Raw genomic sequence first — 11,807 nt, forward strand, 5'->3', positions numbered from 1 at the left:
ATGAATGGGAAGATTAAGGTTCAAGGTTAAAGAGTTGGTTTTCAGTGGAGTTGGGCCAGAACCCAGGTCTGGGGATCCAGCCAGTGATCATTATTCAACAACCAACTTCTGTCTTAGTTAGGATTCTACTGCTGTGAACAGACACCATGACCAAGGCAAGTCTTATCATCCAATCACTTAATACTCAAACCACATATTTTATATTTTTCCTTTCTAAGCTTGCTATGCTTATTCAAACTTCCCTTCATAAGACTTAACCAGAGAACAAAATCTCTGCTGGGCTTTTTTTGAAACTTCCTTTGTCAATGCAATTAATCTGAGTCTCTTCACCTTAGTCTCAGGCAGACTTTTTAGTCAAGGGCAAAAAGTAGCCATATTCTTCACCAAAATACCACAAAAACAGTCTTTATGCCTCATTCTGAAATTCTTCTCCTTTGAAATCTCTTGGGCCAGGTCAACACAGTTCAAATCACTCCCAGCAACAAAGTCTTCCATATTCCTACTTGGATGATCCATTAAGCCCCATTTAAAGCATTCCACTGCTTTCCAAATCCAAAGTCCCCAAATCCACATTCTTTCAAATAAAAGCATGGTCAGGCCAATCACAGCAGTACCCCAGTCCCTGGTACCAAATTCTGTTGAGCTATGACCAGCTCCTTGCTCTGTTCATCTTGCCTACCTGAGTGATGTTGCAAGGGAAGAGATGCCTACCTCTGCGGGAGGCAGAGCAGGCAAACTCTGCAGGCTGTCAGCTCAGCCTCTCTGCACCACAGACAAGTTGTTCAACCATCACACCTCCACTGCATGAAAAGAAGGACCCAGGCATGATGGTTAGTTACTGAGATCAGTTTTAGCCCATTTCTCTCTGTTAAGGGCCTCTTCCCCTTGTCCTCAAGCTGTGAGAGGCTGAGTTATTCTAGACAGAGTTCTCGGAGCAAGGAGTAGCCAATCAGTAGCTTTTCTCTAACCCTGACTCTTCTCTCCTGTGGTTTCCTTCACTGTGGTTTCCTTCACGGCTGCCCCCCAAGAAGAGCTTTTGTTTGGTTGGAATTTCCCATTACTCAGAAACCCAAACTCTATTTTAAAAGATTCTGATTTTTCAAGGTCCCTTGGGGCGGGGGGGGGGGGGGGGGGGGGGGGAGGGGGTAGCAGTCCACCCTTCATTAGCCATATTACGGCATGGCCACACAGGCTTAGCTAATGTGGGTCCAAGCAGAAGGGATCAGACTCATATAAGAGAGATAATAAATCTTCAGGGTGGTATTTTCTGTTCTTTTGTCCAAGGGCAACCACTGTTAACGTCTGGTTTCATATACCTAAAAGATAGCCTCATCCTTTTCTTTGAGTTCTCCATTCCAGTCATTGCCTATCTCCTGCAGAGGGCAAACTGGCCTCTTTCACACCCAGCTCCTCTTTCCACTTTCCTGATGGAGTGTGACTTGTTTATGACCTTGCAGTACTCGGGCGGGCCTGCGTAAAACATTCAGTGCACATCCATCTCACGACTGGTCACACGTCTTCCTGCGCTTCCCAGGCTCTGAGTTTCCTGTTGTTTCATTTGCCAAGATCCTCACCTCACTCCCCCCACCCCCACCCCCGCCCCCAAACTTCTTTCATCTCTGTAGCATCTCCTTCAGAGTCATCTTGGAAGAAACTTTCATGTTTTTTGGGACTTGAAAGATGTGTCCCTGGTGAAGCATACATGATACTCTTCAGAGGATCCAAGTTTATGTCCCGGGACCCACACACAGCAGACTGCCCACAACTGCCTATAACTCCAGCTCCAGAAGATCCAATGCCCTTCCCTTGCATGGGCCAGGATCTTTTTTGTTCTTGACACCTTCATATCCCCACTCCCACCCTCTCAAGCACCAGACAAGGAGTTCCGAGACACATGCTAGATCTAACAACTTTCTTGGGGGTACTATCTTTAAGGAGCAATTATCTCGCGTAAGCCGGCGTCCGATCTGATAGCTTCATTCTACACTGGAGGCAGTCCTGCTCCTGTCTCGGCTTCCTACTTTGTACTCCTGACTATGAAATTGTACTTTAACGTCCCCATTCCTCTTTCTCCCCGACAGGCAATTCAGGGCAAAGTGAGAGTCCTGGGTTGTGCTGTTTTGGAAGGCGTGGTTTAGTTTCTGTACAAATGTATTCTGCAGTGTTTTTAGTACCACGAAGTTCTCCTGCCTTAACGGAGTTCGCACCTGCTCACTAAGAACAGACTCGCACAGACTGTCCCCGGAGCAGAGCGATCCTCCCACCTCAGGTTCTGTCACTCACTCCTTTAATCTGGGCAATAGATTCACTGCAGATGGCTGTGCACCTGGGACTCCCAAGTCCCCGGGCCCCAGAGCCTGGCTTTGGATTTCCCTGCGTGGCTGCTAGCCTTGGCCCTTGTAGCTCATCTAGCAGAGAACTGCAAAGCCTGTTCCTCATTAGAACGGCATCCAGCCCATGTCCATCCCCCAAAGAGGTGCAGGTGTTAAAACTCTTGTATGTAACCTGAAATCTGGCGAGGTTGCACAAAAGAGACGTAAACCTGGCGACTGTATTCATCCCTCCTGACTCTTACTCAGGCCCCCTCCCACAACCCGCCCCATAGCTCTGGCTGTGCCCCTAGGCTGGCAGTCTTTAGTGAACCAGGATTGGCTTGCAGGCTCCTTTCCCTGCTGCAGCAGGGTGAATGCTTATATCTCCAGTATTTAAAAAGGAGCTCCTAGAAGGAGAAGGTAGAATAAAGACCACCAGAAGCAGAAGCCAGGGAGGCCAGAGGGAGGGTGGACGATGAGTACTAAATGTAAATAATAGCAGCTCCAGGTCTCCACAGCGCTGCAGGATGACTGCGGCTAAAACCAAGTTACTATGTATCAAGGCAGCTAGAAAAGAGAATTTTGAATGCTACTAACACAAAGATAAAAGAAATGTTGAAGATGAAGGGAAGGCTAATTACTCTGACAAGGTCATGACAAAGATGCATGTATCAAAATAACACACTGTAAGCCACAGATATGGGCGTGTTAAAAGATTTAAAAAAGATTAAAAAGATTGGGAGCATAAACAGAAATGAGCTCTCTCACTGCTCTCCTTTGCATTTAGAACACAACTCCAAGGCCAGCGAGTTCCCTGGCCCCAGAAGCCCTCTCCTACTGACCTTCCCTCGGGCTACCTGCTCTCTCTTTGGTCTTGCAGGTACATCTCTTTTTCTCTGGTTCTTAGAACCGTCTCTATTCCTTGGTGTTTTTCTCCCTCCATTCAGTGCAACTGTCTACGAGTCTTTCAGCTGTCATTGTATGTCACCCTTAAGACACCCTCAATAACATCTCTGCCAAAAATAGCTTTCTAAGTGCCTGCCCCCACTCCCCAACGCCTTTACCTCCCCCCACCCTACCCTTCCCTGCTCGGTGTTCTCTTTGATCCTTGGCTGCTTGATCTTTTTATCCAGCACTTTTGTTATTTTTTTTTTATTTATTGACATATAGCCACACTGTTCAGGCTGACCTCAGACCAGCAATCCTGCCTCTGCCCTCTCCTTGGGACTGAAATTACAGGTTTAAGACACCACTGTTTTTAATGGCGAACTGCTTTAGTTTTTATTGGTTATGTCGTTTCTGCTTACTCTAAGCTCCAAGAGGTGTGGGGCGGGGAGAAATCTCGTATGTCTTCTAGCCAACACAGCCTTTGGCATAGTACCTGGTGTATAGTAGTTTAACAAACTCATGTGCAATGTAGAGTGGATTAATGCTAAGAAATAAATTCAGCTCTCTCAACACAGTGGTAGCAGAAACTTAGAGCAGTGGCCTCAGCCTCTGCTGTACGTTAGAATCACTTGAGAGAGGCTTAAAATCTCACAAGGCAATTGAAACAGAACTCGGAGGTCTGACTAACATTCGGAGGTTGGGAAGGGCACATGTATGACAGCTATATGTTCAGCCTGTTGCAGTTTGCTTTATGAGCATGGATACTTGGAATTGAACCTGGGCTTTCTGGAAGGGCAGTCACTGCTTCTAACAAATCCTAAGATTTGCTGGGGTGGTAGTGGTGGGGAGCAACAATTCCTGCATTTGGGGTCAAATTTCAAAATTTAAGCAAGTTTATTAACTATTAAATACTGACCAAAAGATGTCAAGACCATTCCCTGAAATTTCCCTGAGCCACATGTTGTAGGGACTCATAAGGATAAATCTACAGGCCACCATACTTTCCCATGGTGCTTTGTTATTTTCTAAGAACTACATTTGCCAGCATTTCAAGAAGTTACCTGGTTCTTGGGCAGATGGGGTTTGCAGGTCAATTTTGGACATTATAGAGTCATCGCTCCAGCCCCTCTAGACACCCATGCATATGCATCTTTTGAAAAAAATTCTAAGGTCATTCCAATTTAGGTGATTTAGAGCACTTGTTCCTTTTCTCTTTTACTTTTGTAAAACTACACATCCACATATAGTCGAATGTGCACATTTGTTTGTTGAAACAGGGTCTTGTATAGCCCAGGCTGGCCTTAAATTTGTGAATTACCTTGAACTCCTAATCTAAGGCAGTGGTTCTTAAAAATGGCTTTGGTCCAGTGGTATCAATCTGATGTAGGGATGTGCTCCATCCTAGCTCCTACCCAGATCTGCTGAGTTAGAAGCTCAGAGGTGGACCCAAAGCATTTTAGTGAGCCTCCCTGCCCCAGAGACACCAGTGCAGGCTGAGGTTTGGCAGAAGGGCATGTGCTGTCTTTCCCTTCACTTGGTCACATTTTGCTGACACCAACAATAGGAAAACAGGATGCTGTGCAATGGGATGAACACCGTCCCAGTTCGTCAGATGGTTCTGGGTTAACTCAAACTCCCACATCTCCGGAAACCCCCAGCTATCACGACAGTTGTCACCTGCTCTTTAAAGCCGCCCTTCAGCTCAAATACCAGCTCTACCGGACAAGTTGAATTAAAGTGAATAAAGTGTTTTGGTGGGCTATAAAAAGTTAATTCGGTGCAGTGGCTCTGTGATGGCTAGCCTAAATCCTGGGGCAGAGATGTTAGCCAGCAGATGTACCTGGTCACCATGGCTCCCACTTCAGAGATCTGCCTAAAGCAAACACTGTGTTGCCCTGCTAAGGCCCACCTTGTTAATGTTGTAAGTGGGTAGCCAGAATGTGTTTTTCAAAGGACTATTTTAAACTCAGTAGTTTAAAAATAATTTTAGATGGGGCTTGAAGAAATGGCTCAGCAGTTAACAACTCTAGTTTTTTTTAGAAATCCCCAGTTCCAATTCTCAGTACCCACACCTGTAACTTCAGTTCCAAGGGATCCTGGCCTCTCTGCAGGGACCAGGCGTGTGTCTGGTGGTCACAACCAGGTCATTTGAAGAGGGTTTATGCATGCAGGCAACACACTCATACACATTAGATAGATAGATAGATAGATAGATAGATAGATAGATAGATAGATAGATAGATGTTTAAAATTCTGGGCATAGTGGTACATGCCTTTAATCTCAGCACTCAGGAGGCAGAGAGACAGATGGGTCTCTGTGAGTTCCAGGCAAGCCAGTGCTATGTAGAAAGACCTTGTCTCAAAACATCAAAAATAAGTAAATAATCTTGGAGACTTTCACTACCACCATCCTTGCCACACAGATGGCTTAGAAGAGAGTGAAGATGGAATTTTCCATTCAGCTCTAAAGGCAACAAAATAATGACGTCATTCTTTGGTAGTGGAGGGTCATGCGAGAGCAGCAGGAGCCCCACTTCAGCCCCTTAAAAAATGTGTTTACTTTCAAATTTTCCACTTCACTGAGTGTGGATTCGAGAAGGTCCGGAGATTTGACCTCAGTCAGGTTAAAAATCCCAAACCCCTATCATCATCTGCTCCAGACTTCCTGCAGTTCTCAAATAGATCTGAAATCTAAATGCACAATGAAGCCAGAGTCCTGATCTCCTTTAATCTAACGATTGGTTTTAAGAGGAAGTTTCAGTTCTCTGGTGGTCACAGCCAGATCATTTGGAGAGGGTTTATGACCAAAACAGTGGGGATTGGCAACCTGTCCCAAAGCCTGGTCTCTACCCTCCTTCAAGCAAGGAAACCCTGAGAACAAACCACCAAGCTCCAGGCTGGTGTTAGTGGTGAATCCTGAACCTTCAACTGGGTCAACGTGCACCAAGTATTAACCAGGTACATGTGGGGGCGTTGCAGACCCTGGGTCTGGGGAAACTATCATAGACCATTTGGGAGGCGTGCAGAGTGAGTGTGAATACCAGCATGTGGCAGATGAAGAAACTGAGGCAAGAGTCTGATTAATTTGAAGACCATATACCCAGCCTTCAGCAAAAGTGAGGTTCGGATCTGGTATGCTGACTTCAGTTTTAATGCTGGCTCACAAATACTTTAAATCTAGGTATCAGGCCTTCCCTACTTCCTCATTATCAGTGTCTCACCTCGGTTTGTGTTCCCCTTCTCTGCTCACCCTCCACAGTAGTCATTACTATGGAAACAACTATTTTAGAGCCTGCTATGCATCGGGTTCTGTACAAACACTTTCATGCATAATCTAATGTGTTTCTTTAGGCAGCTGCATCCAGCAGTCTCGTCTACCTGGTGTGGGGTAAGGCTTAGACAGTTTGTATATACCTGGTTATTTGAGGTCTGAGCCTTGTTCCCCTTTTCTACAGAGGCTGGGCTCTAAAATCACTGTCCAGTCATAGCATCCTCTGCAGCTGCAAGGTCTGAACCTTCTCCTCATCTCCAAGACTGGGTTCCTGCCTGGGATTTTTATCTGGCAATGCCATTCCTAGGAGTGGCCTCCTGCTCTTTCTTCATGACTTCTAGATACTGTGCTGTTTCTGGCTTGGAGGATCACACCCCAGTAACTCTCAATCACAGTCACAACCCCCTCCCACTCATTATCATCCTTTCTCCCAGGAACCTAGATCCTTCTTAGTGATCCCTCTAACCCTTACTACTGGATTCCTTTGATGTGTAGCTGTCCCAGCACAAGATGGCTGATTCTGTCGATTGCCACCATTTTCCTCCTCTTGGGTAGTGCCAAGGGAGGACAGCCTCTGTATGTCTCCTGACCTCACTATGGTTGGTACCCCTGACCTTAAAGTCTTCAGTGGTCTCCAATTAGACCAGGTCCCTCTCACAAAGTCCCAGAACACTTCATTGTTACATTCTACAGAAAAAGAGGGTAGGGAGAATAGACATATATGTACATGGATATGTAATTTGTAAATCTTTGTTTGCATTATCTGTAATTCTGTCAGGATAAATCCCACTGAACATATACATTTTCTATCATCTCTATGTCTAAGAAACAGGCAGAAGCTCTCTCCCTGGCCATGAAACTCTTTCTCCCCTCCTCCAAACACCCAACTGCTTATCTGAGGTGAAACCCATGCATTTCCTGAAGGAGGAGAATGGTCTCAAGCTATTATTGAAAGCTGTGATTATAAAATGCACCCCCCCACACACACACACATGGTCAGAATTTCCTAGAATCTCTTTCTATCGAGACTTCTCTTTTTAGGCTGGATAACAATTGCTGTAGCCTTTGAGCTGACTTGTTGCAGCAAGGAGAGCACTCTCGGTTTGTTGCAGATAGGCCCACGATTGCTGCTCCTTATTTTGACAATGCTTAACTGTAATGAGTAAAATCTCAGAGGACCACCTCCCTTCCATCAAAGAGCAGACTTTGAGAAAAAGAGATAGAAAACCTACAGAGGAAGGGCTTCAAATCAGTGGTCTCACTGTGTGCCAAGTGGTCTGTGACTGAGCAAAAACTATGAGAGACTCTACAGACGGGGATCGAGGGCTCCCCAAAGGGGGAAAGCAACATATCAGGATGTGTCAGAGTTGGGGGCAGAAACTGCCAGGTGCAAAGGGCTTGGGAAAGTCTGCTTTGTGAGTCCAGGCTCATCCCATTCAGGAATCACATCTGTTCTGTTACCGCTGTCTCATTCTCCCTGAAGTTCACTAACACCCCTGGAGAGACTCCCACTCCCTCACCACTAACAGATTTATCACTTAGATTTAGGGGCACATACAGGTATTCTCTTTGAAAATACAAGAGATATTGCATCTCATGGAAATAAGTTTCAAACCAATAGAAAACAATTTTTCTGTGTCTATGAATGAAAACCGTTCCAAGCCCTTATATTTTTGGCTGTGAGCCTAGCCTTTAATGGCTGAGCCATCTCTCCAGCTCACTACAGATTCACAACTGAGAATGAGAGGCATCGAAGGCTTCTTAGACAATACTCCCCATCTTCTCCACTCCCTAAAAGGGGATGGGGAGGGAAGAAACAGTCCAGGCAGGAGCCATTGAAGAGACTCACTAAAAACTGTGAAAAGGTGCTGAAGTGTATCTCTTCAAAGCAGGCTGCTTCTGGTGAGGTGGATCAGGGGGCAGGTGGGACTGGACTCAGTTTTCTTTATGGGGCTGGTCACTGGGAGTTTGACCATGCTCCAATGAGTATATGGGTAACACAAATTGGACTAGGTATTTTTTTGTTTTTCTTGGAGGGGGGACGGGACACGGTGGTGGAAGGGTGGATCTGGGAGGAGTGGAGAGTGTGATCAGGGTACACTGTATGAAATGCCCAAATAATTAATAAAAATATTATATTTGGAGAAAGAAAAAAAGAAGGATGGAGAGAGAGAGAGAGAGAGAGAAAACAACGAACAAACAAATCTAGCCTAAAGCAAGGGCTGAGCCCTCCCCTCAGGCTCAGGCTTCTGCAGAAAGTCTGGTGTGGTGCGGCACACCTGTAACCCTAGCCCATGAAAGGTGGAGGCAGGATTAAGAGTTTGGAGCCAGCCAGCACTACACAAAAAGCTGCTATCTCAAGAAAGAAACTATAAAAATAAAAAGCTTTGCAATGCCCTGGCCATCTTACAAACTCATTTTTAGAACATTAGGGGAAACTGAACATAGATGGAGTCTTAGGTGACATTAAGGAACAACTGTCCAACTTCTTAGGTGTGATAATACTTTGGGGTTGTTTTGTTTGTTAAGGAACAATAACATCGGGTAAGATGACAAAATGTCCTTATTGTTTTAAGCTTCATATTTCATGGCGACTGAGATTAGTTAGCATAAAGCAGAATTAATATAGGAAAAAGTAGACTATGAGGCTTGGTATGGACAAGAGTGGGGCACAGAAGTAAAGCAGAGGGGTCTGCTCCCTTGCCATCTGTGGCTGGTAGCCAAGAACCAAAACCCTTTCCCCTCATGGGACTCCTTTACTTGACCCAGTTAGATAAGGGTTGTGAAACTCATTTTAAAAAACATTTATTCATTTGTATTTTATATACATTGGTGTTTTGCCTGCATGTATGACTGTGTGAAGGTATCCTCTGGAACGGGAGTTACAGATCATTGTGAGCTGCCATGTAGGTACTGGAAATTGAACCTGGGTCCTCTGAAAGAACAGCCAGCGTTCTTAACCACTGAGTCATCTCTCCAACCCTGGGTAACCCATTTTAACATCAGGGGCAGGGCTGTCCTTTCCTGCATGTCTCTGAACCTGCAAAAGCCCCTCTTCCTATGCAGCAGGCCACTAGACCCTCTACGCCCTGTGCTACTTTGGCTCTGCTGCCCCAGAGCTGATAACCTTGTTCTCTTTTCTCCCAGAGCTTCCTCTCTTCTGGTATCCAGGAATCTGAGAAGAGTGCCTCTGAGCCACCAGGAAGCTGACAGATGCATGATGGGTAATGATTGTGAGTCTCGCTTCAGCGATTGTTCGCTGGCTGAATGCCAGCTCTGTTCTATCCTTGCTCATGCCAGTTCTCCCCACCAGTCCCAGGAACCTAGACACATGGCATATGGGAAGGAAAGAGACCTCTGAAATGAAAAGGCTCTCAAGCCGGGTAGGGGCGATGGGCCGTTGCCTGGCTCCTGCTTCAGTGATTCCACTTCACATTTCCAGATTGGCCCCACGTGTCAGGCAGAACACAAAGTATAGTGACATCTCTCAGGGACAGCTAAACTTGAAGTAGAACCAAGACTTACTAGTCTCTGACTGCATACCATGGCTGAATTTGGAGGCTACAGCGTTAGGACTGGGACACGCCCAATTCCTTGATGCAGAGGAAAGATCCCTGGCCAGCAGAAAATGGTCTCTTGGTGAGGATGTGCCTCCTCAAGTCTTCAGTGCTGCAAGGTCAGGATCTCCATTTTATTAGTAGTTCAGCCTCTGTGGAGGCTGCTCTAGCTTAACCTCATAAGAAACATGCATGGCAGGAAGCCATTGTAAAGTGAGCGAGCGATAAATGGTCACAGCTGTCCAGCGACCAAAATAGTCACCATTGCTTTCCAAGATACCCACCTCCTAGAATGGCATGTGTAACCAGGAGGTTGTTCCGTGAGTATGTAATCAATCAAAAGGAGGGGTGACTGAGGAAGGTACTGCCCATAGCGGGGGTTCTGAGCCTGAGCAGGTGCATCAGGGAAAGCCACAGGAGCTAATGGCTCCACTGATTCCTCTGGTTTGCTCACGTGTGTTTGTAGGTGGTCCCCATAACAACGACATCCAAATCCATCCATTTAGTCCATCGTAACTGACTGCTTAGATCGGGCAAGCAAATGAGAAACGAACATCTGTTTTAATTAATCTCAAGTCAGGATAAACCCAAAATAAGCTGTCTTAGTTCCTCACTGAACTCTAGCAACAATCACCACTTGATATTCTCCACATCTAAATGTAAAACCTCATTCAAATACGTACTTGTAATATTATGATTCAAGGTGGAAAGCTGTAATGTATTTCTACCCTTGTACTTCAACCAAGAAGCCTACCAATAAAAATTACTCATGCGGAAAAAAAAAAAAAAGGAGGGGTGAGTGTGGCTGTGGAACAGACAGAGGAAAGGCCATCCTCAGATGTTTAGATACTAGGACACGGTCCACTGGTGTCTCTTGAGTAAACGCTTCTTGACGTGCCATCTGACAGCCATTTAACCTCATTTCAAGAGAATATAATTTCCTTTGTATTAGCCATTTTCCCACTCTCCAGAAGTGACTTCCATATTCTTGGGGAAGTTGGGTGACTTAATGATGCTCTAGGGTGTGCTAATATTTCTGTACCAAGGTAAAGGGTGGAGGTAGTGGGGAACATAGTTTGGCAGCTCCTTGCCTGGCTCTGTGTGATGCTAAAAGTGTTGTCACAGGGCCTACAAACTCCAGTGCAACAGGGGCCATGTATATAACATTAATGAGTGATGCAGTCTGGATAAAGGAAAAATCCCCGTAGCAACTCGAGGACAACTCGAGGATTGTAACAATGAATGCTCAGCGGGGCAAGGAGATGAGAGCGGGTCCCGGGGGCTTTGAGGTGCTTGGTAGGTCACAGCCCTCACTGGGTGATGACTGGTCAGCTTCAGCAGAGTGTGTCCCTGGGGAATGGATTTACTGATCTGAAGTTATTAGATCTGATTTTTAATTGTTGTTATTCAAGAAAAGTTGATGTTTTTTACTATCGTTTAGGTTAAATCACCTGATGTTTGAATGTTGACCATCAACTCAAAAATTGTTTTTAAAAATGCTCCTCTAAATGAGACCAAAACAAATATGTTGGGAAAGCAGAAATCCTGCCTTTTACTGTAAGCCCAGTGTTTGGGAGGCTGAGGCAGGAGAACGACCATGAGTTTAAAGCTAGCCTGGACTTCATAATGAGTTACAGGCAGGTCTGGGACCTATTTGGTGCTCGTTGTGTTCTTATGTCTTCCGTCTCCAAGGAGTCTTTACTCTCATACGTCTTCTCACAAGCATCTGATAGGGAATTTTGTGCTGAAATGAATACATTTGTCTTGGTTTGATTTCTA

The sequence above is a fragment of the Mus caroli genome, chromosome 1 (assembly GCF_900094665.2).
Source record: "Mus caroli chromosome 1, CAROLI_EIJ_v1.1, whole genome shotgun sequence".
NCBI lineage: Eukaryota > Metazoa > Chordata > Mammalia > Rodentia > Muridae > Mus > Mus caroli.